At 47.8% G+C, this 13,001-nt stretch overlaps 1 protein-coding gene and 1 pseudogene across 4 annotated transcripts in view; both read left to right on the top strand.

Annotated features, from left to right (window-relative positions):
* The window catches only part of DISC1 (DISC1 scaffold protein), a 311,563-nt gene that overhangs the window by 12,076 nt on the left and 286,486 nt on the right, over positions 1-13,001 (top strand). The gene's annotated exons all lie outside the window — the stretch shown is intronic.
* On the top strand, positions 10,336-10,865 carry LOC102501361 (mitochondrial pyruvate carrier 2 pseudogene; annotated as a pseudogene).

The following is a 13,001-nucleotide window of genomic DNA, read 5'->3' as shown; positions in this document are numbered from 1 at the left end:
GAGCAAGAGAGACAGAAGGTCAGAAAGCAAGCCACCAGGTCCAGGACCTGAACCGTGGTCAGCCATGTGGGAGTCCAGTGCCCTTAACCACCATGCCACCTGCTGTCCCCAATAAGCCTGTTTTTTTTAAAAAAAATTCTTTTTATTTATTTATTTATTTTACATACTTTCACCACAGCATACAAAATGCAATTTTCCCGCCAGAATACACTGTAAAGTGGCTTAATCATACATGTTATCATCAACAAATAATTTTCCATTTCTTGTCCTAGTGTGTATGCGTGTGTATATATATGTGTGTGTGTGTGTGTGTGTGTGTCTGTGTATGTGTGTGTGTGTGTGTGTGTGTATGTGTGTGTATATGTATATATGTATTTTTCCCCCTATTTCTTAGCCTCTGCTATTTCCCATCCTTCTCCCACCCTGTCTCTGGTATCTGTAGTTACTTTCCATTCCTTTATTCTTTGCTACACTATATTGATTCACAAAATATCTTAATTAATCTAAATACTTTCAATAGTAAGTTTAGCTGATATATACGTATCTGTGAACAAAAGTTGACTTTAGGCATGAAACTCTGTGGGGAGAAGGAACCTAAAATAGCACATAGCTGAGGCTATATAGCTTACTGTGGTTACTAAGTAGGTATTTTTTAAATATATTTTTTAATTTCATGAAAGGCAACTTTAGCAATCAAAACTAAAAAATGTTATGAGAAATTTGCTCAATACGTAAAGCCAGGGGACAGGTGAGGATTCTCTTCAAATAGTAGGCACGTGGACCCGTCCACCACTCGAGAGAAGACAACACAGAATATCTTTAGAAAAATACACACCAAATGACAGCAGTGTGTTCCGGGCTAGCAGGTCTGAACACACAGGTGGCATTTGCGGCTGTGTGGTGAGGACTCAGAACCAAAGGCTCTGCTGTTACCAAGCCGGTTTCAGTCTTCTCTGAGGAGGAGATGATACACTCGAAAATGCAGGCTTGTGGAAGGTAGACCAGAAAAGCAGGACCTTTGTCCTTAGTGAACAGAGCAGCTTTACAGTCACTTCTGGTCTTCAGTGGAATACACTTGAAGCCTTATTTCTTAAGTGTCCACATGTGCTTTTTTTAAAAAAAGAATCAATTTTATTTATCAATATCATCATGATTATTACTTTTTAATGTGCTACAGGATATGTGTGTTCACGAGAAAGCGCAGACTCTTAGGTCCTGGACTCAAACCGGTTGGCCATATGGGAGTCCAGGACCCTACACCTGCTGCCCCCACATCTAGTTAGACTCTTGTTTTTAATTGCTGGGGCAGGGGGAGAAAGGAAGCAGTCCTGGGGCCTGGTCCTGCTGCAGCCCCTCCCTCCTCCTCTCACCCCACCAGGACAGTGGGCATGCACGCACACACACGTGCTCGGCATGCTCACAGTTGCTGGGGCCATTCCTGAACCACAGTGCCGTGTGGGATCTGGCTCCTATGCATGGTGCTTGACCACTGTGCTACAGGGTTGGCCCTGCTTGAAACTTTTTTGAGAGATTTTTGTCATAGGGCACATGTGCTCACCAGAAAGATGAGAGACAGAGCGAGAAATCACCCCCTGGAGGGATAGCCATGCCACAATCCCTTCTCCCCAATTTTTCTCTTGGGATTTTGGGCTCGTACACACATGCACCCACTGGGAGTTTCAGGCTGCCAGGTCCGGGACTCTAACCACAGTCAGCCACGTGGGATCCAGCACCTTAACCACTATGCCACCTGCTGGCCCCCACTTTAAACTTGGACTAATCGTATTTGTTTCTGGTTATTTTAAAGTACTGACATGTTACGCCGTAGAGTGGCTTGACACTGACCCTCTCCAGAGGCAACCCCCGACTGGTTGTTGGAATATGTGTTTTCTCTGATGCTAATACTACTGTAGTGAAACAGGAACATACCAGAAAAATATGTATTCATACATGGTTTGTTTGATTTTCAAATGCATACAGATCGGGACCAGCAATTGGTGTAATGGCTATGTTGCTGAACTCCCATGTAGTTGACTGTGATTCGAGTCCCAGACCCAGTGGCTTAAACTCACACCAGACGCGAGTGCATGCGTGCACAAGAATCCGAGGGGGGAATGAACCCGAGGGGGGAATGGAGGAGAAGGGATTGTCTGGGGGCCACCCCCACTGGGGGGTGATTTCTTGCTTTCTGTCTCTCTGTCTCTGTCTTTCTGGCGAGCGCATATGCCCTATAGCAAAAACCTTTAAAAAAATGTATACAGATCATCCCTGACTAATGATGATTCCTCTCCAAATCTTTTGACATTGTAATAATGCAAAAATGATACGCCTTCAGTAGAAGCCTCCAATTGCCGAACACCCCTCCTGCTGCTCACTCAGTGCTGTACCAGGGCGTCACATGAGCGGTGAAGTGCTGCACTGTAAAATAGCTTTGCCTTAGATGGCTTCACGTGGACCTTGCAGGTCACCTTCTCTAGTATCCCAGCCTCAACAGCCTTTAGGCCCAATGGAGCCTTCACCCGCTGATCCTGGTACCTTCCAGCTGCCCATCAGCCCTTCAGGGTCTCTTTCTCTCCCAGCTTAAATTCCACGGCCAGTCACGACCCCCCCTCGCACACACCTGCAGATCTCATTCCTCTCAGACTTGCTCGTATCATTAGCAAAACCACAACCCAGATTAACGCCCTGTCTCCAGGGACGCCATGCGTTGCTTGATGACCAGGACACACTCTGAGAAATGTGGAGTCGGTGGTGTGATAGTTCCCACTGGGGTGGTGCAGCTGCATGCCCAGGTGCCTGTACAGCGTGTGCCTCGCACCGACCCCACAGCTGGAGGAGGGGCCGTCGCCCACCAACACGGCCTGTGGTACCTGACAGTACTCCACACCCGCCCCTGTGACCCTGGAAGTAGGGGAAGACCAGACCCCCATGCTGGCCTCGTTTTAAGTTTGGCCATGAGTTTCCTGTGGGCCTCCTAACACCATCTGGCAGTGACTGGGTTTCCAGGCCATGCCTTCCTGCCCTCTCAGGCAGACCTTTCACGTCGTGCGCTCTGTCCTCGCACTCCCTTTCTTCCCCCATCCTCCCTTTTGGCTAATGGCTAAAGAAATGGAAGTGAAAAGAATTTCCACGGTCGTCACATCTACTGGCCCGCCGTCACCTGCATGTGCACTGCCTTCTGGCCGCCACCAGGGCCCATCTCGTGCTCTGGACCCTGCCCTCACCTACACGAGGACTGCCGGCGACTCCAACCGCCATCCCGCAGGAGTTTCCCCTTCTGCGCAGCTGTCCACCGACATGCACGCTTCTCTTTAGCATATCTTAGAAACCTCTTCATTGCCCGTCTAGGCCGGCCATACTTCCCTTTGCAATGCAGCCTGCGAGATGTGAAACTGATCATTGAACGGTGTGGATTTTTTTCAATACACAACTTGGAAATATAGTTCAGAACTGTGAATGTGAGTTTCTTAACAATTTTCTTTCTAGCTTCCTTTATCGTAAGAATACAATATAAAACCCATATGTGTTATTTGGTAGTTTATGCTATCAGTAAGGCTTCCAGCAACAGCAGGCATTAGTTCAGGTTTGGACAGTCCAGAGTTACAGCAGTTTACAGCCGTGCGCTGGTCGCTCAGCGTCCCAAAGCCCTGCGTTGCCCGAGGTCTAACGATAGGCATGAATCCAGAGCTCCTCCCCCTCTCTCTGGCTTGTCCCTCACATCTCACCAGAACTCTTCTTCTTTAGGTGTCTTGTTTCTGTTTAGTCCAGTATTTAACCTTTTGTCCTCACCTTGGCCCTTCTGAAGCATTAGACACAGGCTGCTCATTCCCTCTTCCTGATGGACTCCCACTTACTCCCAGCACTACACTCCGACGTCACCCCTGTCTGTGAGCTGCTCCTGTCTCCTGTCTGCTTTCTCATTGCCTTAGCCTTCAAACAGTGGGTGCACGAAGCTCAGCCCTCCCTTCCTTCCTTTATCTATTTGTTCCTGCGAGACAGACAGGCCCCTCAGCTGTCTTCGTGCTGCTCCCTCCCCAGGCTCAGCTTGCCCAGGTCCAGATGTGCATGTGTACACCCAGCGTGCTTAGAGAGGTCCCAAGATGCAAACCCAGGACCTTTCCCTGGTGCGTGCGTCATTACTGCTGTGCCTCTGCCTGACCTCGAACCTCCTTTCTAATGACATGCAATGCCTTCACGGTCTTGTGCAGTTTCACAGACTAAATGCTGTCTGTGTTGACAGTGCCAGCGCAGATACCCGACTCCCAACTCCACGTCTCCCTGGATCACCTACACACTGGAACGTCACGTGCCCAGGGCGTGGCTCGCCTTTCCTGCAGCCCTGCCCCACCTGTCAGCCATCTCAGCTGGTGTGGCTCTCTCCCCTGCTGACCAGGCAGGACGCAGGCCATCCTGACTCCTCTCCTTGAGCACCTCCACGTCCACGTGTCAGGAGTTCTTTGGGCTCTGTAAACTGTGTCCAGGGGGCTGGCTGGTGGCTCAGTGGAAAATTAATTGGACCTATTTGGGAAGGTCCCTGGTTTTCACCCCAGGCCTCCCTGTGCATGCCCATGATCTGGGCTGGCTGGGGTTGGGGTGCCCCTCTCTCTCATCGAAGAAAGAGAGTGAATTACACTCTGTTCCGAGCTTTCAGCATACTTCCCGCTTCCAACTTGTGTTCCTGTGGGGTTGCTGAAGTGACCCTTCCAGCAGGCTCTCAGACCCCGTAGCTTTGTTGAAATCCCTGTAGTGGCTCCTAATTCATTAAGACCAAAAAACCCAAGTCCTTACAACAGCCTGTGTGAGTCTGCATGTTCTGTCCCCTCCCCGACCCTGGTTTTCATATTCTCCCTTTGATTATCCTCACTGCAGGCTCATGGCTACCAGTTTGTGAATATTTCTAGTCTGCTCTTTCTCCTTTATTTACTCTTTCCTACAGATCCATGCACAGCAATTGCTTCATCTCTGTTATGTTTGTGTTAATGTCACCTTCTCGATGAGGCTTGTCTTGATCTGATGGGAATTGCCCGTGCAGTACTACCCTCCTCGGTACTGGCGCCATACACATCTCCAGAGGACGCCATTCAGTCTATGAATGATAGCCCTGAAGCTGTGGAAAGTAGCATTCCCTGATGACACGTAACTTAGGTAATTATACTTATTGTTTAGTAGGTAATCTCCCCAAGAAAAAGAATCCTTTTCTCTTTTAATCACTGGTGTATTCCAAACATACTGAAGAGTACCTGTCACATAGGATTCTTAGTAAATATTTTTAGCCTAAGTAGACAGTTAGATTACTTCCAAGTTTATCGTACTACAAAAATATTTCAATGAATACCAGTGATGGTTAGTTTTGTGTCAACCTGACTGGGCCTTGGGTGCCCAGATATTAGGCCAAACACGATTCTGGCATTGAACCAACAGACCCCATAAAGCAGATGGCCCTCCCTAATGTGGGTGAGCCTCATCCAACAGGTAGAAGACCCGAATAGGCCAAAAAACTAGGAGCGGACACCTTTGCCTGACAGCTGTGTTTAGTCTCTACCGGCCTTCACACCTGGATCAGAACGTCAGCTCATGTGCAGACTGGAATTTACAAGTAACCTGGACTCTCCCGGTTCTCAGGACTTCAGACTTCAACTGCAACTGCACATCAGCTCTCCAGGGTCTCAGCCTGCCAGCTGCAGACTAGGACTCCTCAGCTTCCATATTCCTGTGACCCAATTCCTTATAACAACACTCACGTGCATACACACACACACGCACACTCACCCTATTGGTTCTGTTTCTCCGTTTATAGTCTCTGGAGAATGGAAAACTCTGTTTAATACAACATTCTTCGCTTATGGATATGTGTAAGACTTTCTCTGGGAAGATTTTGTAGGGTGAAGTTGCATGGTCTCAGGACATATGCATGTTCAATTTTATTAGGTATCATCAGAGTGCTTTTACCAGTCTAAGCTTCCTTTGCTAGCTGTTTCCATGTAATATTGGTATTGTCGATGGCCAGTCTGAGGGATTTTAAATGGCATCTCTTTTAAGTTTTATTTCTCTTACTGCTACTATTGCGTTCTTGTTAGCCCAAACTATTGAATATTAGCAATTTAATGAGGTTTAGTCTAATAGTGAATGTCTTTACTTAACAACTCTCTGCCTGTCAGCTCTTTTCTGTAAATGCTTGCTCTTAAATTCTTGATCTTCGGCTGTTTGATCATTTCCCTCCAAACCTCTTTGCTCCCTTTTCCTTGCGGTTCTTCTTTACAAATATCTTCTGGTCTGAAGCTGGAAGTAGGTTGTGTTTTCTCACTGAGAAATGTTTTATTCTGGTGCCACCAAATTTGCTAGTCTTAGATGACTTCTGTTATATTATTTTATTATGAACATTGTCCATACCATGCATCATAAATATATTATTCTACACTTTTGTCTAAAGGTTTTAGAAGCTTTAAAGATTTGCTTTTTCCCATTTAGGTTTGGAATCAATCTGGAATTTATTTTAGGATTCTGTTGTGTATGACATGGAAGGGAGAAGTTATCTTTTCCCATGTGGATTGAAAAGTTTTTTCTTTTCTCCATCAATTTGCAGTGGCATCTCTACTATATTACATTCTTCGTAAGAAACATGAGTTTCCTTCTAGGCTTTTTCTTTTCTGTCCCACCAGCCTATTTATCCACCCTCACAGTAATGCACACTCGTTAGTTACTGTGGGATGCAACCTTCTGAACCACCACACCACGGCTGGCCCCGATAGTTGATAACCACCACACCACGGCTGGCCCTGATGGTTGATTTTATCGTTCTCAGTATTTGCTAAAGCAAATTGAGATTCAGTATTGATTTCTTTTATCAGCATTATTAAAGCATTCTTCACCCACTGTCCTATTTATCTACTTAAAGTGTTCACTTAGATGGGTTTTATTATTGTATGTTCACGTAGTGGCGCAATTGCAACCACCGTTGACTTCAGAGCCCGTGTCCATGAACTGTCAGCCCAGCCCCCCAGCCCCCCAACCTCCCAGCCTCCCAGCCTCAGATGATAACGAATCTACTCCCTGCTCCTATGGATTTGCCTGTTGTGGATGTGTTGTGTAAATGGAGCCATGTGAAGTATGGTCTTCCATGACTGGCCTGTCAGTGAGCATGTTAAGGTCACCCGCAGTGTGGCATGGACCAGGATTTCATTCCTGTCTGTGGCCGAGTCATTTTCTGTGGCATAAGTGCACCACCTTTTGTTTATCCACGCACTAGTTGGTGGACACTGGGCTGTTTCCATTTTTGATTCTAACGGATATTGATGCTGTGAACATTCACGTACAGTGACCTTATTTATTCTCGTAGTTTTTTGGTGGGTTCCTTAGGATCTTCTACGTGTGGAATCGTGTCATCTGCAAATGGAGATAGTTTTACTTGCTGTCCAGACTCGATGACTGTTATTTCTGTCTCTTGCCTCACTGCTGTGGCTAGAACTCCCGGGACAACACTGAGCAGAAGGGGCGAGAGCGGACAGCCTTGTCTTGTTCCTCATCTGGGATAGCTGTTAGTCTTTTACATTGGGTACGATGTTAGCTGTAGGATTTTCACAGACACCTGTTATCAGGTTGGGGAAGTTGCCTTCTCCCAGTGTGCTCAGCATTTTTATTGGATTTCATGTTTTCAGCATCTGTTGTGATGGTTTTGGTCCTTTCTTCTTTTGATATGGTTATTACAGACTGATTTTTAGATAGTAGACCAACTTCACATGCTCGGGGTAATCCCACTCAGTCAGGGTGTATAATCGCTTTAATGCCAGATTCAGGTTGCTAGTGTGTTTTGGGGGGTTCTTGTGTCTGTATTCACAAATACTGGACTTTTCCTGTTTTGGTGTGTTTGTAAGCAGGGAATACCGGCCTGACCTCTGCTAAGCCCTCAGTCACAAACGGCCTGCATCGTCAGCCCACTGGCATCCCTGCCTGGTTTCCAGCACCCTCCGTGTTCCTAACCGAGGGATCATTTTTCTTCCTGTTTTCCTTTTATCTGTCCTTTCTTTGTATTGATAGCACGTGGCGTTCTACTTTGGTCAGTCTCGTGTGCTGTGAGATCTGACAGTTGAATTTTTTAAAAAGATATTTTTTAAAAGAAAGATATCTTTAAAAAATTATTATGATTATTTTTGACTATATATTGATATAGATAGAGACAGACAGGCAGAGGGAAAGTGATAAAGCAAGCCACCAGGTCTGGGACTCAAACCATGGTCGGCCCTATGGGAGTCAAGTGCCCCAACCACCATGCTATCTGCCTACCCAAAGGAAAAAAAAAATTTTTTTTGAGAGGTTTTTGCTATAGAGTACATGTGCGTGCCAGAAAGACAGAGAGAGACAGAGAGACAGAAAGCAAGAAATCATCCCCTAGGGGGATGGCCACACCATAATCCCTTCTCCTCCATTCTCCTCTTGGGATCTTGGGCATGCACACACATGCGCCTGGCATGAGATTAAGCCACCAGGTCTGGGACTCGAACTGCGGTTGACTACATGGGAGTCCAGTGACATAGCCATTATGCCAACTACTGGTCCCAGAACAAATATTTTCAATATTAGCTTAGATGTACATTGAATAAAGATCTGGAGGTAGAGAAAAGAATTTGTACTTCTTGCTGAGATAACTATTGTTATATTATGTTAATTCTTCAGTTTTCTAACTTTGTTTCTTTGTTCACATATTGCATGCAGGTGTAGAGGCACATATATAATTATAACTAATTAAAAAGGAATTATGCTGTTTGTACTATTGTATATGATTTTTTCTTACTAAAGATAATGTTAAAACATTTGCATGTTAATCAATGTATTCCTAGCCGACAGTTTTTAGTGGCTACGAAGTGTCCTGTTATGGGGGTATAATGCTGTTTACTCAACCAAATCTGTTACTGAATATTTAAAACAACAGATCATTGCTTATTTTTAAAATGTTTATGATTATAAACAATACTGACATCAGCATCCTTGTAACTGCATCTCTGCGTGCATATGTGTCTGTTTTCCTAGTATTAATCGCTGATAAAATAGCTGGCAGAATGAACGTTATTTACTGGCAGAGTTGATGTCTTCTGGAACAATTATCTGCAGACTTCTTTTTCTGAACGCTGGTTCCTCCGCTAAGTGAGCTTGGATGACATGAACACCTGTTGCCAGTGCCCCTCCCCAGAGCATCGCCGCGAGGGTTACTAAGAGGTAGCATCTGGCCCAGCTTGCCTACCCAGCTCCACCCTGTCATGGTTAATAGGAATTCCATGTGTCTCGCGTGCTCTGAAGTATCAGTACGTGCGCAGAAGGAGAAGGGCACTTTGTGATTGCTTTTCAATGTGAAGAAGGTGTGTGGGCCGGCCTCCTGTTTGTCTGAGGCACGTACCTTCACTCGGCCCCGTCCTGCTCAGTGAGCTTAGTGGGGTGAATCGGCACCAGTTCCCTCTTCAGTGCGTTCTCAGGTAACACGCAGCTCTAGCTTCCGAGAGCTGGAGCCCCGAACACTCAGGAGAGGGAGGGAAGGCATGGGAAATGCTCCTCGGGCCTTCCCGCGTCCACTGGCAGTCTGTCCACACTTCCCTCTCCAGGCACCCGTACAGCAGAGAGCACAGGCAAGGCCTCTAGAGAGGAGCTGGTTCATGACTCAAGCATTCTTTTTTTGTTAGCCACAATTTACATAAAGTACCGCTATACTCTTGCATAAAAACATTGAAAGAAGACACGATTTCTAGGAATTGTCGGTAGTTTTGTGAAGTTTCGCAATGGCATGATTAAAAAGATAGATGTAGAGACAGTGAGAGGATACTATTGGATCTCTCAGTTCATATGACCAAGCCAGAGGAAACTGAGCAGCGGAGAAACCTGGCAGATGCCGACCTTGTTAGGACCAGCTTTCTGGGGCCAGCAGGTGGTGTAGTGGTTCGAGTCCTGGACCCAGTGGCTTAAAAATCATGCTGGGTGCGTGTGCGCCCTCAATCCTTAGAGAAGGGATTGTGGTATGGTCATCACCTCTGGGGGTGATTTCTCACTTTGTCTCTCTTTTTCTCTCTGGTGAGTGCATATGCCCTATAGCAAAAATCTCTCTTAAGATAAAATTAAGCTCAGTGGGCTCGGTGATGCCAGCCTGGCACCTGCTGCTCCCATGGCCCTCATCCCTAGCGGAGGGCAGGGCTGGGCGCTGGGCGGACTTGGCGGACCAGGGTGGGACAGACAGAGCCCGGCCCCTCCACGAGGCTGGGAGCAGGCCAGGTGGCTGGCTGCGAGCAGGCCAAGCCCCTGGTGGGCTGCTGCAGGTGGAGACAGGTGCTGCCTCTCGTTGTGTGCCAGGCCGGGATGTCTGCCACCCGTGTCCGTGGCCTGTGGGCCACCTACCACTGCCTGTGGACAGAGTGGAGCCGATGCTGCTCAAGAAGCTGAGGCCTCTGTACAACCATCCGGCAAGTCCCAGGACAGTCTTTTTCTGGGCTCCAATTATGAAATGGGGTTTGGTGTGTGCCGGCCTGGCTGACATGGCAAGGCCTGCAGGAAAACGCAGCACGGCTCAGTCCTCTGTCCTGATGGCCACAGGGTTTACTTGGTCAAGATACTCACTTGTAATTATTCCAAAAAACTGGAGTCTGTCTGCTGTTAATTTCTTTGTGGGGGCTGCAGGAGTCTCTCGGCTCTTTCGCATTTGGAGGTACAACCAAGAACTGAAAGCTCCAGCAAGCAAGAGTGTTCCTGATCGCCTGGACAGCTGCGTGTGCATCCCCACTGGGACCTACTGATAGTGTGTCATGGTTATCCATAAGGCAGTGCTAACTGTGCTGTCGTCTAGAAAGCGCAAAGACCCCTAACGATGACTGGTAACCAGTGCTTGATTCAGCAGAAAAATAAAGTAAACTTTTAATTTAAAAAAAAAAGAAAAAAGAAAAATTAAGCTCTGCATAGCCAGGTGCCTTAGATACAATCTTTTTTTTCTTAGAAGTCACCCCCGGGGGGACCAGCAGTTAGTGTAATGGCTATGTCGCTGAACTCCCGTGTAGTCGACTGTGGTCTGAGTCCCGGATCCGGTGGCTTAAACTCACGCTGGGCATGTGTACATGTGTACCCAAGATCCTAAGAGGAGAATGGAGGAGAAGGGGTTGCGGGGTGGCCATCTTGAACTGCTTTCAGCCATGTGGGAGTCCAGGACTAACCATTACTCCATCAGCTGGTCCCACCATGAGTTCTTATTTAAAAGACATGCATAGCTGGGTGTCTTAGAAATGGAATTACAGAAATCATTTCAGAGCTCAGCGTTTGTGTAGAAACGTCAAACTCATCCATGTGGCAGAGGACCCTCTCCTGCCTCAGCCTTAATCCTGAGCCTTGAGCCTGCCAGGTTCTAAGCTAATCCCATTCCCAACTCCTTTTAGTGATTTCCCACCTTCTGTTTGTCCTAATGCTCTTCCCTCATCTTTGTTGCCCTTCCCTGAAGGCTGAGCTTGAACTCTGCCTTCTCCTCTTTTGATGAAGTCTTCCTCAATAGCCTCCCATGAAAGGTCTCCCTACCTTAGCTCGCTGGGCTGCCACACGCAGTTACCCCCAGACAGCAGGCACTATGTCTCAGCTCTGGAGGCTGCAGAGCTGAAGTCCCAGAGTCATCAGGGCTGGCTCCTTCTGAGGGCTGGGGGAGTGTTCCAGGCTCTCCTCTGGCTTCTGGCAGTTTGCTGGCAATATTAAATCTTAGGCATTTCTTCCCGAGTAGAAGCCTCACTTCCGATCAGTTGCTGACCTCACTGAGTGGCTGTCTCCCTGCACGTCTGCCTCTGAATCCCCCCTTTTTATAAGGACACCAGTTGCGAGTGGTTAGGAACCCCTTGCTTCAGTATGAACTCATCTTAATGAACTCTGTCTGCTGCACTCAGGTATCCGTGGGGTCTTTGGGCCTCCTCCAGTGGAAGACCCAGTCATTTAACAGTGCAGCGCTTAGCTAAGCTCTGTCACAGCAGCCTTCTTTCCAGACGTGGTCATTTATTTACAACTTTTAAAATCGAGACCAGATGGTGGGAATGTGCTATCCTGCAAAGCTGACTCACACAGGTGGGTGTGGGTCGCGTCCAGAGCTATCCTGAGTAAACTGGGCATGCGTGTGCCGAAGGCCCAGGACTGGCCGAAGCTGGGGTGGGCCATGGTGTTGAGAGCCCACTGTGGGTGCCCTCTCTCTCTCACTCAGTCTTCTTGTCTCACTTATGGAAGAGATAAACTTAAGAAATGTAAAAATAACTTGGAAATTATTGTCCTAAAATCTCTCATTATTCTTTAGTCATCCCAAGTGCATGCTGGCCTTTCAAGCAAGAATGTTGCTTTGAACTCCCCAGTCAGAAGCCCTAGGAACCTAAGAGTTCACTGATTCACGACCAGTGTTGGGAAAGCAGAGGACTTCCTGGGGCTGTGTGGTGTAGACACCAGGGAGTGGCCCTCAGGAGGCCCTGTGGTCAGAGTTAGCACATTCCTCCTTCTGGGGTTACTGGAGAAAGCGGCTATTAAAATGTTGAAAGATATTGTGAGGACAGACATTGTGGGCAAAGAGGGGTGTCCCCAGGAAAAACTCCCAAGATGACTAAGGAGGCTTCTCTACCAGGGCTAGGGACACTGTAGCTGGGAACTGACAAGAGGAACGAGATCTGGCCAAGGGCCGTGCAGGCGTTTGCTCAGTAGATTCTGACACAGGCTATGGAGTGCGACCTGGACCAGGAAGCCTGAGACTGCATCCGGCGATCAGCCAACAGTGCCTGCCCTTGTGACCAAGGAGCCAGGCTGGGGACCAGCCTCCTCTCTCTGGGTCCAGTCCCCAGCAGACTCTGGCTCTCAGCATGAGAGTGGACAGCTTGCATCCTGCAGAGAAACAGGACTGCTCAGACACAGCCCACGGGGACGGCAAGGAGGAGGTGCGACCCCAGGCAGTGCCGGCGGGGACCATGGTTGCCCGGGGTAACCCCGGTGAAGTTAGCGCTAAGGCCAGTGCCAGGTTCAGC

The sequence above is a fragment of the Tupaia chinensis genome, unplaced genomic scaffold, assembly GCF_000334495.1.
Source record: "Tupaia chinensis unplaced genomic scaffold, TupChi_1.0 Scaffold000161_1, whole genome shotgun sequence".
In the NCBI taxonomy this organism is placed as follows: domain Eukaryota; kingdom Metazoa; phylum Chordata; class Mammalia; order Scandentia; family Tupaiidae; genus Tupaia; species Tupaia belangeri.
Note: the sequence above shows the minus strand (reverse complement) of the source record. Positions and strands in the feature narration are given on the sequence as shown.